This window comes from Zosterops lateralis (genome assembly GCF_965231275.1).
Source record: "Zosterops lateralis genome assembly, chromosome: 18".
Lineage (NCBI taxonomy): Eukaryota > Metazoa > Chordata > Aves > Passeriformes > Zosteropidae > Zosterops > Zosterops lateralis.
In genome coordinates this window covers 7,082,000-7,098,212 of record NC_139778.1, presented here as the reverse complement: position 1 = coordinate 7,098,212, position 16,213 = coordinate 7,082,000, and the positions used below count along the sequence as shown (strand labels likewise).

The window sequence follows — 16,213 nt, the reverse complement described above, 5'->3', positions numbered from 1 at the left end:
AGTGGATTTTAGAATGGTAATTTATGGAGTTCACAAATGATCAATTATGGAGCCTAAAATATATACAGAGGGATTTACCTGAAAGAGAAAATACAGAAGAATGTGTCCTAGCTGTAAGTGGATCCCATTTGAAGTATCCAGACCGTGGTTTATTTTTTCCTAACAATCTAAAAAACCTTTGTAAATCAGTTTTTACCAACTCCAGGATTTTCAAAGGACTCCAAGAAAATTAGGGCTAGCATCTGGTGAGCTTCAACAGAAGCTGGGTACCCAGCTGGGGAGCTTGGAAAATTCCTGCTTCTTTTAACAGCTGGATTCTGCTCAGCTCTAGAAAAATTCAAATATTTTTAATAGGATTTTAACCTCAAAAATATCCAAATCCAAGAATAGGTGCTTAATCTGGTTGCCTGCTGAGGATTCTGTAGAACTCACCTGGGAAAAAGCCTCACCCAGAATTTTACTGCTGAAAGTGAACAGGAGAAATTTGTCCAGGTAAAATGTCAGGCACCCACAAAATCACTGCATCATTCCAGGCTGACTCCTGCAACACCAAGGATAGATTCCCTTCCCATCCCAAGCCCACACTGAGCCTAGCTGTGACCAGTATTTTCCTGAGTGTTCTGTTTGAATGCAGAGCATTTCTCTTAATTATTTCTGACTTTTCATCCAGCGTGCTATAAGCTTCTTATGAAGAAAAGGAAATAAATAATTCAGCTTCCACTTATTCCAGGAGGAGCCTGGCTGCTCTAATCTATCCTCTGAGAACAAAGGAGCTGGCTGTTCACACACAGCTTGTTAGAGCATGACAGATAAACACGGGCACGATATTGCAGTGACAATAAGGATGGGGAATACCAGAGCTGCATTTTGGGCTGGCATCTGATGCTGGGACCATTTCCAGTTCCCTCCCTAGGGCTTGGAAGTTTGGTTACACTTTTTGCCTGTAGCTGCAAGGCAGAGAGACTGGGTAACAACTGTCAGTGCAATGAGGAGTGAGGAGGGAAGGATGGAGCCAAGGAGAGTGTCAGAGCATGGATTAATTCCCCATCACCAGTGTGCTCCAGGCTGCTGTGTGCAGTGTTTGGAGAGAGCCCTCCAATGAGCTACAAGTCTGGCTGAGAAATGTGTCTCTCTGGCCACCCAGGAGCAAGACTGTCTGGCTGGGGTTTAGGGAAGTCTGTAGGAAATATTAATGTGTCAGGGCAGCAGGCTGGGAAAGCTCCACCTGCTTCAGAGGAGCCTTTCAAAACACATATCACTTGCTGCCTCCAGGAATGTTCCTGTTTTACTTGGAACAACTGAGGAATGAAACACTTGACACAGTTTTGGACCATAATCTAAGTTTTCCCCTTTCCCAGAGATGGAGTCTCTGAATCTCTCTCTGTCTGGTTTAATGAATCCAGAATTCCAGGATCATTTATTAAAGGATGATCAGGGCCTCACCCTGCAGGAGCCCACAGGTTGATGGATCAGGTGAAAGACAAGGAACGAGCTTGCACTCCTTGAGTCCTAAGTAAGAAGACTCATATCTAGGCTCTGGCACAGTGATTATAGTGAAAAAAACAACAACAAAACAAAACAAAACAAAACAAACAAACAAAAAAACCAAAACCAAAACCAAAACCAACCAACCAACCAAACAAACAAACCACCCAAAATAAAACAGAGAAAAACTTGTGACAGTCTCCCTGAAACTTTGCTGCATCAGTACCTGGCTCTCCCTGGAGCCCTGCAGAGCTGTGGAGCATCAACCTTGCAAAGAGGGTGGGTTTTGTACTGGAGGCTGCAGCCCCTTTAAAACACTACCAGAACAAGGCCCATTGCCCTCATTTGAAAATGTTTCAGCAAAATGTAAAATCTTTGTATTCTTTCCTTTAAAGCAGTTAAATATGCAGCTGGGTTGGAGTTGACTCCATGAACAGGACATACCTGACAATCTTACTTGCTGAGAGAGAGAGAGAGTAGCATGTGTCACCAGAGAGAAAGATGGAATGTCTGGAGAAGAGGAAACCATCCATCTTGCCACCCTGACCTTTCTGATAGCCAGCTAGTGGTATGGGCTGAGCTCAACAGATCACTTCAGACTTTATTGCTCTGTTAGTCCTTTTTGACTGACAGAGCACCTAATGGATAATAAATTACTGCCCTCCACTCAGACTGGGGGCTGCCTGCTCGCTGCTAATGCTGAGTTTTCAGAACCTACTACCACTCGCTCCCAGCTTTTGCCATTTAGAGGGATGTACCTTGAGAGACAATAAATGAATACAGAGGACTTGAACCTCAAGGGGATGTGTGAAGAATTAACAGCACGGTGCCCTCTGAATTCAGTGTGACACAGGCTCCCACATCCCTTGGGTCTTTTGAAAAACCTGCAGCTTTTCTTTTGTGCCTGCTGCAAACCCAAAGTCCTCTCCCTCGGGCATCTGAGAGTGAGAGAGCAGAGACATTTTCCTTGGCCCCTCCACAGATCCTTGAAGCCACCAGGAGCTCTCTTAGTTCTCCAGCCATGAAACCATCAATTTTTTGTTCACAAAAGTATCTTTCAGTGCTTTTGTAAACAACAACAAAAAAATCTGCTTCTCTGGTGTTTGGTGCCTGTCTGCATCTCCAGCCCCTCCAACACTGCACAGACTCAGAGCTTTCATTATACACTTATTTTCCCTCTCCGTTGAGGGAACAGTGAGATTTCCAGAACCTGTTTATTTATGAAGTCTGTGCCACTTGTTCCTATAACGTTTATTTTTCTCTCTCTTTGGAAAGCACAGGCGTTCAACACAGATCCTCTAGAAATGCAGCTGCTGTTACCTTTCAGCTGGGTGCTACTCTGTGGAAAAATCTTAAAAGGGAGGCTGGAGGGTAGAAAATTAGTAGCAAGTTTCTGTCACTGTGGACAACAATACATGAAAGACTGTAGATTTTAATCCAAGATTTTTAATATGAATATTTCATCCTTCAGCATTTACAGCTGCCTGGAGGTTTGGAAAAGACTGTTTATGTACAGATCCATGGAGAAGTAGACAGTATTTATTCTTAGGATGGAAAACCTGGTGTGTTACACAACAGCCCAACTTTATATCCTCAGTTTAGGAATATGCTGTGGCTGTTAAAGACAGCATTTATGTACCCAAGTGAACTCTAAGTGTAAGCTGAATGTTTAGCACATATTTCAGTGCTATTTTCACAGCAGGGTCTATAGGCAATGTGTTCCCTTTAGCCATGCTTCTTACAATTCTACATCCTTATATTACAGCTTATGGCTTAAAAAGAAGGGAACTATGTTGCTTCACTTACCAGTACCAAATATTTTTGCTGAGAGTAATTGCTTGTCCCAAGCTTGCTTATATAAGAATTAAACACAGTATTCCATTAAAATTATTAAAATATCTTTCTATAGCTTTGCTCTTTCAGTTTCTCTTCTAATGTTCAGACTCACATAAAATAGTAATGAGCATACATAGCCTTCTGCTGTTTTCATAGACAAGGCAGTAAAAGAGACAGTTGCTGTTCCCTTGAGTGCCAGCCCACGAATCAGAAAGTCTAATCAGCCACAGAGGCTGACACACTTGATAGTCCCTGTATTTCGTTACTGCTACATTATAATCTTTCCTATTTGAATTCTGCGTTCTCTATTAAAAGAAGCAAGAAATAACAGAGATAATCGAATTAGGGAAGTAAGAGAGGAGTTAAAGTAACTCTCCTAACTCCCCCAGCCTGATGCTTTGGAATTCTCTTTCCAGTGCAAGAGCCGGTCTGAAAACACCTGGAGCTGGTACCTGGCACAGTGCAACCCTCACACTCTCCTGGGCCTGGCTTGGAAGGGTTCAGCTTTGCCTGGGCAGGATCCAGCTCTGGTTTGTGGTTCTGCCTTACAGCAGATGCTCAGTGAAATCCTTGGGCAGGGCTTTGTTCAGTGCCTGCCCTCCGCACTCAGCTCCTGTGTCTGTGCTGCAGTACCAGGGTTCCCTTGGCTCAGGGAGGGGATGGCAGAGGCCAGATGTACTGCAGCAGCACTGTGGGGCAGTGCCAAGGCAGATTTCCTGGGAGAATCCTCTTCTGGGTGCTGCTGACCTCTGGCTGTCCCCAGGGGGGTGATGCAGCCTGGCTGGTGTGACATGAAAACAACATCTGCTGACACTCTGAAACACGAGACGCCTCTCTCTGTTCACACTGATCTGTAAATTAGGCTGTGACAAAACAAATTAGGTTTAATTTTGCATAGCTGTCCAATGGCATTACTACATGTGCCGTTACCTAATTCTTTGAATCGATAATTTGACTTTGCACGCTTGTACCTTATGAAACTGAGATAGTTCAATACCTGTGTGCAGTTGCTAAGAGTGGCACAGATGTATATAATATCAAACAATAGATGTCACTGTTATGCCAATAAAAATGGGTTATATTTGCAGTTATTGGTAGTTTCAGCCTCCATTGCACAAAGCTGCTAAGTCAAAAGAGTAAAGCCAGAGCACTCACTGACACATAAGGCTTTTCTAAACATGAATCCTGCACCTCTTTGTGTTTTTTCATCTAGAAAATTACACACAGAAATACTTAAACAAAATAAAAGCCAGTTTAAATAAAATAAAAACATCTATTTGGCCATGGCTTTATGCAAATGGATCACACAAGAATAGCACCACTGCCCATAAGTGGGAGAAAAAGTTAAAGGGATGTGGGAAGCTCAACAGAGGAAATATTAGAGATGGAAACAGTTCTGCTTAGACTTCTTTCCTTCACAGAGATAGGCAGTATATTTATTCTTCTCTCCCTGGAATGATTACGTGGAGGATGGCACATAAGAACTGACCAAAAGGAAAGGACATAATTATAAGCACTGAGAGAAAAGTAATGAAAGAGAAGCATTACAGGCAACATCCCACAGCAATTAGAGATGAGGACAGTCTGCAGGAGGATGGAATTAAGTAGCCAAGCAAAATTCAGGCTCTGAAGTTCTATTTCAAAAATCTTAACACTGCTTGAGATGATGCAAAAATATGAAAACTGGGCTGTGAACAATATCTGAAGCTCCAGAGCAGCGTGGTACCCTCTTGCTCAGCTGCAAGCAAGACCTGTGCAGAGCCAGCTTTTGGGTGATGAACAAAACCAGTGAAGTCTAACAAATGAGAATGAATTTAAACATCAATTTCAGGATGAGACACAGAGGAAACCAGACAGGTTATTACACAGCAGCTGTTCACCAGCTACCACTCCACTCCTTAATAGCAAGAACACAGTTCACGCAGAGACAACAAAACCCCTGTGCTCAGTGGTTGTAGGAGCCCATTTGTAGCTGTAACACAAGACACAAAATGCTTCTTTGTGACCAGCTGACTTGGTCAGAAAAGGTGGACAAGCATTTTGATGGATGGTACCGTCACCAGTCAGTGCCCAGGAGGAGCAGGAGCTTCCTGATGTTTTGCATCTTACCACGAGTTTGGGAAACATAAATTGCTTCAAGCAAAACCTAAGTCTATAAAAAAAAATCAAAGCCATATGGTAGGTTTTCATTAAACCTCTTTCCTCCAAAATGTGAAGGAGACCAATTATCATTTCCTGATAGAGAACACCTGAACTGCACACACAAATAGGGGTTATTGCAAACAAACCCATCGATGCTCTGGAAAATATGCTAAACTTGTACCATGCAGATTTGATCAGACCTACTCAGTAAAACCCCAGTATTAAAATGAGGAGGGCAACTGCTCCCTCCAGTCCAATGCCTGAGTGAATCACCAGGAATTTTCTATTTTCCAGGCAGAACTGTGCTTGCTTTGGAGAACATTGTGATTCAAATTTAAACATTTCTGTGTTTATTTAGCCAAGAACTGTGAGTTTTGCATGTGACCAGGATCCTTAAGTCTAAGATTTCCTCTTCACTTGAAGTCATCTCTCCTAATGTCACCTTCCAGCCTCTGGCTGAAGAAATGATTAGAAGGTCAAAGAAGAATAACTTAGTAAAAAAGTAGAAATGTGAGAAAAGTTGAAGGAACAATCTGAGGAATAATAACATTGCTTTATCACATATTCCTTCTAGAGTTAAAGGAGCAAGTGAGGCAGAACACCAGGTGAATTGCTTGAAAACATGAAGTCTTTCAACATGCCCTATGAGGCATTACCTGCCTCTGTAGAAAAAGAAAAGGAAAATGATACAAAAATCTCATAAATCATGGCTGAGGTGTATATTTCAAAGATTCATGGGAGTCTGGTACCAGGTAGGAAATGGAATGGTTTGCAATGTGATGCTGCCTGATAGCACAGAGGAATTTCAGCCAGTGGGAAATGCAGATAAAAAAATCCACTGTTTTACATGTAAAGCACTGGGATAAAGGATGCCCATGGACACAATGACATTGAAAATGCAAAATCCTAGCCTCTGTGAAAGCACAAATATTGATGTGCATCACTAAACATATGTTGCTGACTAAAGCTATTATTAGCGACAAGTCATTCTCTCCTCTGGAAAATCCCAGTTGCCTTGGGCCTTGTCTGAGCAGAAAGCAGAGAAAAACCTGAATAAAACCTTGTGAGTTAGCCTCGTGTTAACAGGCTGAGCTGTAACACTCAGATAATAACATAGCCAAAAATACAGGGCTAAATTCAGCTATAATTGATGCTGAATGGAGCAAATTGCACAGTGTTGTCACAGAGGCAGGACCAGGAGGTGCCTTGTTCTCCCAGACTGTCTTTGCAGGGTACAGATTATTTTGATCCATTCTTTGCAGTTCCCATCTTGACTGAAACCTCAGAACTGAGTTTGAAACTCCAGATGCTGCAATTTAGGAAGCTGGGGGCTGCTGGTGAGTTTGGACCTCTCTTCCTTCACTTCCAGTTCTACCCTTGAGCCCTCCCTGATCAGCTTGGGGCCACCTTCTATAAGAGCTGCTGTGTGTCCCAGGTGAGCTCTTGCACAGCATCAAGATGTGGCTTTTCTGGGCCCCAAGAAAAGATATTGTTCCCTTGGACTGGCACAGAAACAAAGCCAAGCAATGATGCCTTCAAATGGTCAACAAAGTCTGGTTATCAAAGGTACTGAGGAGAGCCCTGCACAGGCTTGATCTGAACTACCTGAACCAAGAAGGTTTAAGCAGAGTTGTATTGCCAAAGTCAAGCTTTCAAATGTTTTATTTCTGGTGCCAAAACTCACAAGATTAACTTTCTGTAAATGTTTTTTTCAGCATTTAAATGCTTTTTAATAAGCATTTATATTGTATCTTTCCAAGTTTTTTCTGCTACCAGGAAGACTAAAAGATTAATCACTTTAGGTATAATTCTGACAATTTAGTAGTTCTGGAAGGCACAAGGGGAATGAAAAAAACCTGCATTTTGTGAGAGATGAAAGCTGGCACTGCTGGCAGAAATTTTGAAATGAAAGATTCTGAGATACATGCAACAATATGGCAGCTGATTGTCTGGTGTGGAGTGTCACAGCCAGAAAAGCAGCTTGAATACGAGTGGGAGATGGGAAGGCAAATGGGTGTGAGAGCAGAGGGCAAAGCAATTAAATGCTTCAAAATTGTTGTGGATGAATCAATTTTACTTTTTCAGGTGTCGTACATGTGCTGGGTTGAACTGTCCTGCCTATTCAAAGGAGCATATGGGCATTCCCCAGCTGAGGAAATTCAAGCCTTTGAGGACTGCATGGGGAGAACATGCAAGAGCTGGAACCAGCAATTAAGAAACCCAACAAGGAGTTCAGTCAAGCAGTGGAGGCTCTGCAGTGCTGCTCTGACAAAACTGAGTGGCAAATACTAGAGAAGTGTGAAAAATATAAGTATATTTTACAATCAAAGCTGTTCCCAGGTGAGAACTAGGAAGGCAGCAGCTCAAAAATTAGACCAACATTTATGTGTCTGTCTTTGCAACGGGAATTGCTCTGGCTTGTTGAGTGTCTGTGTTCAGTCCTTATCAAATGCTGAAGTCAAGCAGAGGCTTCTGAAATGTGGATGTGTAAAGCTCCAAGATAAAATATCTCACTAGCAATGAAATCTCCTCCCTAGAAATGACACAGGTAGGAAGAGACAAGATTTAAGTCCTTGAAGTATAACAGAATAGCAATATTTGTGGTTAATTATCAGGCATTAATTGATTAGATTAATCAGATCCTATTCATACAGCCATTGCTCCTCTTGTTCATTCAGCTACAGTCAGTTATAAACAAGAACATCTCCCATAAAAGGGTTTCAGTTGTTTAACAGGCTAAGTGAATGGCTGACCTCACTATAAGTAATTAGGGATCTTTACTTAATTGAACATTTATGGTCACCAGAGCGATGCAAACCTATACTGCAGCATTCTCTGATGCTGGTTTCATTCTAAAGGCCAGTAAAAATTGGAGGGAATTTTGATTGGATCTCTTCAAGTTTATGAGTTGGGCTCTGTAGTCACATGTAAACATGGTTAAACTGCATTTCCAAGCCCAAAATACAGAGGGCTATTTATTCTATGCCTACAAACTCATGGAAACCAGGCAGAAGTAATTTAAGTCCAGGTAATGGGAAGTAGGGGTTCTCTACATACACAGGATTTATGTTTAGAAAGTGAGGAAAATATGAAAATTAAGTTCATCAGAGAAGGAAAACAGGTTAATCAACATTTTACTTGAACACAAAAATTGAGAGAAAAAGCTAACTTAGTTAATTCCTTTTGCAGGTGCTGTGGGAAGCAGTAGGTTGTGCTCAAGAGTCACCTCTGGAGCTCAGCTACAAACAGCTGCCTGAACGTGTGAGTATCAACAGGGAGAGAATGAAAGTCATTTTCTGACGCTGTTTTACACCACAACAACACAGACTCTAAGATTCAGAAGGCTGAAAATTACTCCTTTATTTTTGGGATGTGTATCCCTTTTATACTATTTTACAGAGACCAATCTGATTGGTGACACAAAGACAAACCTCTTCACTCACATTGGTCAGACCAGAGGGATATCAATAAGTCCCTCCTAGGGAACAGAATGAAAACATAGGTAGAGTTTACAAAAACATCTCTCTTGTTTACAGAAAATTCCTTGGGAAAAGAATTTCAGAAAACCAAAATATCTCAAGCATGGAACCAGGGCTACAATTTTCCTACTCCCTGCAAACCATTCCACCCTGATATGACCCTGCTCCAGCTCATTAACACTGTGTTTCTAGAACTGCGCCCAATGCAGTTAATCCACAGCCCCTTTTGCCAAAGCAGTTTGTGCCCATGAGTTACAGATAATGCACAGTCACAGCAGGAGAACAGCAGGAACTCAGCCCTGGAGGAAGGACCAGGGCACAAGCAGCCAAAAGAGTGAATCTAGCTCATGCCTTGTGTGGAAAACTGTAAATTGTGTACATCCTACATTACAACCGAGGACTTAATGTCTAGTCAGATCAGTCATATTGTGTTAAGGTAATGCCACTGACACAGGACTTTATAGCAGTGACACAAACACAGGGACTTAAGAGAGCCTTTTTGTCCTGCAGTGACCACACAAAAACACTGAAAACACCACGTTGTTTTCACATGCCTTGAATGTAAACCTTGAATTCTTATAAAAGGCTTCACATGCCTTGAAATCTCTCTTGACTTAAAAGAAAAATGGAGTTGCAGTGGGTGTTTCTGCATCCACAAGGAAGAACTTAACATCATTTTGGTAACTGGAGCAGCTTATGATGCTTTTAATCCATTTCTGTAATGATCTTCAGTCTGGTTCTTTGAATAGAGAATTTCAAAGTACTGGCTGCAGGAAATCTTTTTAACATCTTGGCTTACATAAGATTTTTGGATCATTTTGGTGGGCAGATTCAGACCTCCAGTGACGAGGACTGCTATTTACAAAAATATTCAAGTGCTACAAAAGCTCTAAGAAGAATGCAGAAACAGTGGCAAACTTACATAAAATTGAAGCAAATATAACCAATTCAGAAAGTTTACTTTAGAAGGTAATTATTTATCTCCATTTGCCTTTTGACCGCTAACTTGAAGCAGACAGTCTGAGATTACCAAAGCTTAAAAATACAGAGAATATCTGATGTCCTTATTTACCAGCTCTCCTGTGGACCCAAACCACTAAGTAAGTGTGTAATAATTTCTTGGAGGTGAGCAATTAATATTCACATTTTCTACCTGGAAATGTAGGCACCATGACTACAATTGCTTTCAACTCCTTGGGCTTGACTAAGTCCTCATGCTTTTGAATGAGCATTAAGTGTAATTCCAAACAGTTTTACATTGAGAAAATACATGAGGGGAGAGAGAGAGAGAGAGATCCAGTTCCTGGGTCCCCATCAGGAAATGCCAGCCTGGATGTGGAGCAGTCAACCTTGCTATAAATCTAGGGGGCATCTCGTTGGATAGATTTTGGAGCTGGACCCTGCTGTGTACACAGCCAGATAAGCCTGGAGAAACAGAGAGCACCAGGGACATAGGGCAGAGCAGAGCTTGTTCAGCTTTCCATGGCAATGTTGTCCCTCTCAGCAGAGATCCTGGTTTGAGTCCTTTTGTCAGGTGCAGAGGTCAGAACACCTGGGCAGAGCTGGCGGGGGCTGTGTCCCACGATCAGGCTGGAAGGGTGGGAGGAAATCAATCCTTGTGGCAAGCTGCCTTTTGTGTTTAATGTCTGGAGACCCTTTCAGAATCCCAGATGGGCATCAGAGTTCAGTCAAGCCCTGGCCTGAGGAATCTGACATTGACTCTTGGGCAGCTCAGCAATATTTATCCATCTGATACTCCTGGAGGATACATATGCTGCAACATGTGCTCCAGCAATGCCTCTCTTGTACCCACCAAGCTGTGGAAGCAGTTGCTCATCTTGGGTTTAATTAGTGATATCTTTGTAAAGAGAAGATGACTCAATTCCATAAAAGTGTTGAAATAGCCCCAAATAAGCATAACAGAAATCTAATTTGGGAAGTGTTCAGGGAAAGGGTGGCTCCTTAAAAGAGCTGAACTGACTGACAGTTTCAGTTGGATCAAGATTTATCTTCCAATGTTCTGATGATATACATTTTCAGTCCAAATAAACACTGAAGAAAAACAGGGGACTTCCAAGTATGCTCTGTTGTATATTTTCTGTATAAAAATATAAAATGGTTTGGGTTGGAAGGGACCTTAAATATCACACAGTTCCCCTCCCCTGTCATGGGCAGGACACCTTCCACTAGGCAAGGCTGCTCAGAGCTCCATCCAAACTGAAATACTTCCAGGGCTGGGGCATCCGCAACTTCTCTGGGCAACCTGTACCTGCTAATAAACCGCAGTGTGGGGCCAGGATCATTTTGGATCTATGATGATATACTTAGTAAATAAGATAACCACACTTCAAACCCTCTGATCCAAAAAAGGAGCCAAAGATGCCAGTATTTCTCGTGGATGGACAATATGCAAAGCAAAATAAAAGATAAAATTATTACATATTGTTTTATTTACAAAACCTGCAAGTTGCCAGTGGTATAACTTGCCAAAAAATAAACCCAGAAAACAGGAGCAATTTTTTTAACCTTCTTGACAGAAATGGTCTGGAGAACATAAACATACAAATATGTGTTTTAAATATGAAACTCCCATGAGACAAAACATTTCAAATGTATTTGTATTTAAATATCTTAACTGGTTTAAAATAACCCATTTTTTTTCCTTTATTTTTCTAATGTAGTAACTTGTTGCCATTAAAGATTTCAGGACCCTTAGTTGAGGTGTGGCCTCAGCTCTGGCTGATTATTTGCCCTTGAATCTTTAAACAATATTTGCATAAGGCCATTATGTAATTCTTAATAAGAGACCTGAGCCTGTGAGTTGTAGTGCAGCAGTTCCCACTTGCTGCATTTCACAGCTCTCAGCCTTCAGCCTTGCTCCAACAGCATCAGCTCATGAAGGATTTTTCACTCTGAGCCACTCCCAGCAGCTGTGAGAAATTTCTCTTGCTGCTCACTCTCCGTGTGGGCATCTAATTGCTGCAGTGGTCGTGTATGATTCTGTACACAGAACTAATATTTAAGGCAGTGCCTCCTTTATAAAGAACATGCTTTTTAAAAAGGAAAAGACACTACTCAGTTTGAGATTATGTGTTTTAAACTCTGATAATGTCAATAGTTGTGATGGCTGTGCATTTACAAGCAGCTTTATCACGGATGGGGAAGATGAGACGTTAAATCAGCACTATGATCAATTAACCTGTAATTTAAAACAGGAGTGTAAAATCCTCTTCATAAAGGACAAAGGCTCCTGCATGCACCCCTAGGGTGTTGCTTAAATCCTTGGCAAATATGGAGTGGCTCTGGCCTAGCCCTAATCTGAGCCAAGAGGACCCACATGCTCTCAGCATCACTCTGGGAGACCAGAGCAGCTTCCCATGTCAGCCCAAATTCACGTAGAGACCAAAGCCCCTTCCAGTTCTCACCAAGCATCTTTTTAATCCTAGACCCAAGAGGATGTTTTGATGCCAATTTCGTCTGGGTTTCAGACTCCAAGCAGAAAATTAAGATGAAATTACTGCCCCAGTGCTGCACCTTCCCTGCAGTGTCCTGGAGGAGCAAGACACAGCTGGACAGACCAGGCTGAGTCATTACGGTGGTATCAGGGAGTTATTCTGTAATATATCACAGAGTTTATGCTGGATTACAGCTGAAGAATTGTCAAAAGGAAATTTTGATGCAGACCCAGATGCTGTGTTTATCAAGATTCATGTCCACGGGTATTTTTAGGGACGGTTATTTATTGACAAGCATAAAGGTGGCATCTAAATACATCAGGTTAAAATCAGGACTCTGCTGTGCTGAACAGCATGCAAATATTTCTAGGACAAGACAACTTCTTTTTGGGTGAGTTTTCTGTTTGGGTGATAGTAATTAGATAGTGCGGAGGAAAGGAAAGGAGAGGGCAATGTCTCCAGAGAAGGAAGAGGGCCAACCTTTTTCCAGAGCCTTTTGTTTGTCTACCAAAAAACTCTAGAACAAATGCTAACACATACTGTGCAACAGCTTAAAACCTGGTAATTTATTCAAGTAATTTGAAAACTTACATGAGGGATTTTTTGTTTGCACTTTTAAAAATACCACCATATTAAGGAAGAAAATATAGGATTTACCATCAAGCTATGACTCATCAGAGAATAAATGCAATGTACAGAAGCAAAGATTTAACGCGTGGTCTGTTTAAAAGAAGATGCTTTACTATCACAGGATGTAAAAAAGAAATAAAATTCCCACATTTCTTCTGTTGTTTTTCCACTGCCACCCAGCCAAACGTCAGCTCGTTCTGCTTCCAGCAAGCTGTGCAAGTTTGTGATTGCAGCCCACAACATTAATACCACCAGTCCTTCCTGCCAAAAGCCAGCACAGGGATGGGATGGGATGGGATGGGATGGGATGGGATGGGATGGGATGGGATGGGATGGGATGGGATGGGATGGGATGGGATGGGATGGGGTGGGGTGGGGTGGGGTGGGATGGGATGGGATGGATGGATGGGATGGGACATGACGAGGCAAACAGCAGTTTGCATTTCACACTTCAGGGGAGAGGAAGGCATGCACAGCTCTGCACACATGCACACTCCTTGCAAAACCAGGATCCTAAACACAATTTGTGAAAACAAACAAAGCCCCAACACCAACCCTCCAACACCAAAACCCCAACACCAACCCCCCAAACCAAACCAAACCAAACCAAAACAAAAAAAAACCCCAACCCCCCCCCCAAAAAAAAAAAACAAAAAAAACAAAACAAAAAAAAAAACAAAAAACAAACAAAAAAAAAAAAAAAACAAACCCAAAAAGCCAAAGAACAAAAAAACCTCAAACAAAACAGAACAAAAACCCTCAAAACAAACCACATTCCTTGATAAGCAAAACAACTGCTGTTCTGGAATTAGGAAAGCACAGATAAGTTCTCCCATCTGAGGGACTGAGAGGACTTGTGTAATGTTGTGTAGAGAAGTGGGACCATTGCCAGTTCCACAGGCACCTCTTAGAGCTAAACTGTGCCTCTCTACGCAATGGACAAAACTTCCATTCATATTATGAAGCTATAAAAAACAAAGCAAAATTTTATTTGTGTTGTTATAAAAGAGGATAAATGGCAGCAATCTCAATGAAAGTTGGGGATTATGACTTGCTAAAAAAACCCCAAAATTAAAAAAATGCAAACAGCATATTCTTTTCTCAATGTTTGAATGAGGCACAGTCAATTTTTAGTATTGTGTTTTTACCAGCCTCTTCTTGGCAGAAAGCAGTATTTAAAATTAATGTAACTAATCTTAAAAATCAGAGAATGAACAGTGCTAATTCCTACAAGTTTAGCTTGGTCTAGTTCATTACATAATTAGAAACATTCTGTTAATGTTTAATACATGGAGAAGGCTTTCAGTAACAAAGTCTAATTATGGAGTCTTTCTGACTATCCTCATCTGATTGAACATGTAAACAGAGCTGTTCTTAACTGCTCCAAGATCCCTCTTACAAGAATTTGATTGTCAAAATTGCAGAGCTGTGCAGTCACATAATTGTTTTAAATCTTAACATTTCAAAGGACTTAATTAAAATCTGATCCTGCTTGTAGGGCCATGCAGACATAACTGGTTTTTACCTCTAATCAGGATCCACAATTCTGAATCCTCTCTCTGCAGTCAGGTATCAGCAGGCAGCACTGAGCTCTGGCTCCCCACTTTTCCAGACCTTTCCATGTGAAGTGCTGGATAACCCCCATGGTCTCTGAAGCTGTGCAAGGAACACAAGGTTTGTGCAGTTCTGAAAGCCATGTTGGCTTCCTGAGTGCTCACAGTCAGGGATTTAAAGTGACTTTTTTTTTAAATTTTGAAGTTTGAAAACTGAGATAGCGAATAATTTTTGAAAAAACCCCAAAAACCTGCTGAAGGCTGTTATCCTCTCCTGGTTGGCACGAGCAGGAGTTTGCTTCCCAATTACCTGCCTGCCACTATGATGATTGATTTCAGTGCTTTATGAACAGCATATGTAGCTCTTCTATGCTTAGATAAGAGATTACAAGGACTATCAATCCTCATAGTCTTGCATTCAATATTAACACTGTCTAGAATTAAGCTGCTTCTCCCATGGACTAGTATTTTCTGAGTATATTACTAGTAATTCCAACATGCAGAAAGCATGGATCCAACCTTCCAGATATAGTTTAGAAATGGTTTTGGCTGGTTAAGCTTATTTCTTCTGCCAGGTTGAGGATGTAATATTTGAGAATAAATAGTCTCAAAAGCCTATGAGGATCTGAATTAGAGCTCACCCAAGAGACTGTTGAGTTCTCTTTTTGCTTCTCTCTCAGTAGGGATAGCATGGTCTAGAAATTTTGGGAAGATGCATGGGAAAGGTGTAATATTTTGAGTTTGAGATTTAATCACAAAAAAGCAAATCCATGAGCTCAGCACAGGTAGTTCATATCTCTACTCATCTTACGCAAATCATAGAAAAACCATCTATCATGGCCTTCAAAAGGCTTAATTTTTAAAAGGGCTATATTTGTGCTCAATATTAAAACAGTCTCATGTGAAATCACTGTAAAAATTAAGCGATGCTAAAAAAACCCAACTCTAAAAATATTACAGATATTTAGAATATGTTGTGTCCTACAAGGGAAGAGTATCTGGAGAAGCAGCTTTGGTGTCTCACATTGTGCTGGCTGTCAGGTCCCTTTCACTCCATGAAATGTGTCCCTGGCTCCTGTGCCCTGGCAGTGCTCATCAGTTAGCTTGTTCCAGAACTAACAAACAGCAATTTATACCCTGACAATGAGCCTGTGTTCATACAGCCTCCCTGAGAAATCACAGGTTCTGCCATTGGATTTCACAGTCAGAGATAAAATGTCTAAATATTACCTCTGGTTTGCAGTGTGCTGTCTCTCCTTTTGCTCTCCATGACAGCTCATCCAGGAAAACTGTAATGACCTTCAGTTCTGCACAGCATTCACAAGATTTAAAGAGATAGAAGTGAACCCTTCCAATTTAGGTGTTACTCTGAAAGCTAAGAAACTGCCCTGACAAAATGCCAATGTCTTCTGGTCAAGAAGTGATTCCCAGTGTGGATGCCAAGTTCCATGCCAGTCACATTACAACTGATAAAGAGCCAAATTCTGACACCCTTCCTGGCTTGAAGTGGTGATTTGTTCTGATTAGTCCTACTGCAGCTCCAGACTGAAGGGCTGTGTTCTCCCCTGGGTGAGCAGTGACTGTCACCAGCTTCACCCTTCCCCTGACACCTCTGAGGGGCTGTGCTGACTGG

The 16,213-nt window shown here is 41.6% G+C and overlaps 1 long non-coding RNA gene across 1 annotated transcript; it reads right to left on the bottom strand.

The window, feature by feature from the left end:
• Positions 1-10,729: 10,729 nt before the first annotated feature.
• Positions 10,730-15,912, bottom strand: LOC310916779. Its single transcript, XR_014591353.1, has 3 exons — positions 15,811-15,912; positions 14,553-14,683; positions 10,730-11,040 (listed from the first exon to the last, which is right to left on the bottom strand). It is a non-coding gene; the product is annotated as an uncharacterized lncRNA (long non-coding RNA).
• Between the last annotated feature and the right edge of the window lie 301 nt (positions 15,913-16,213).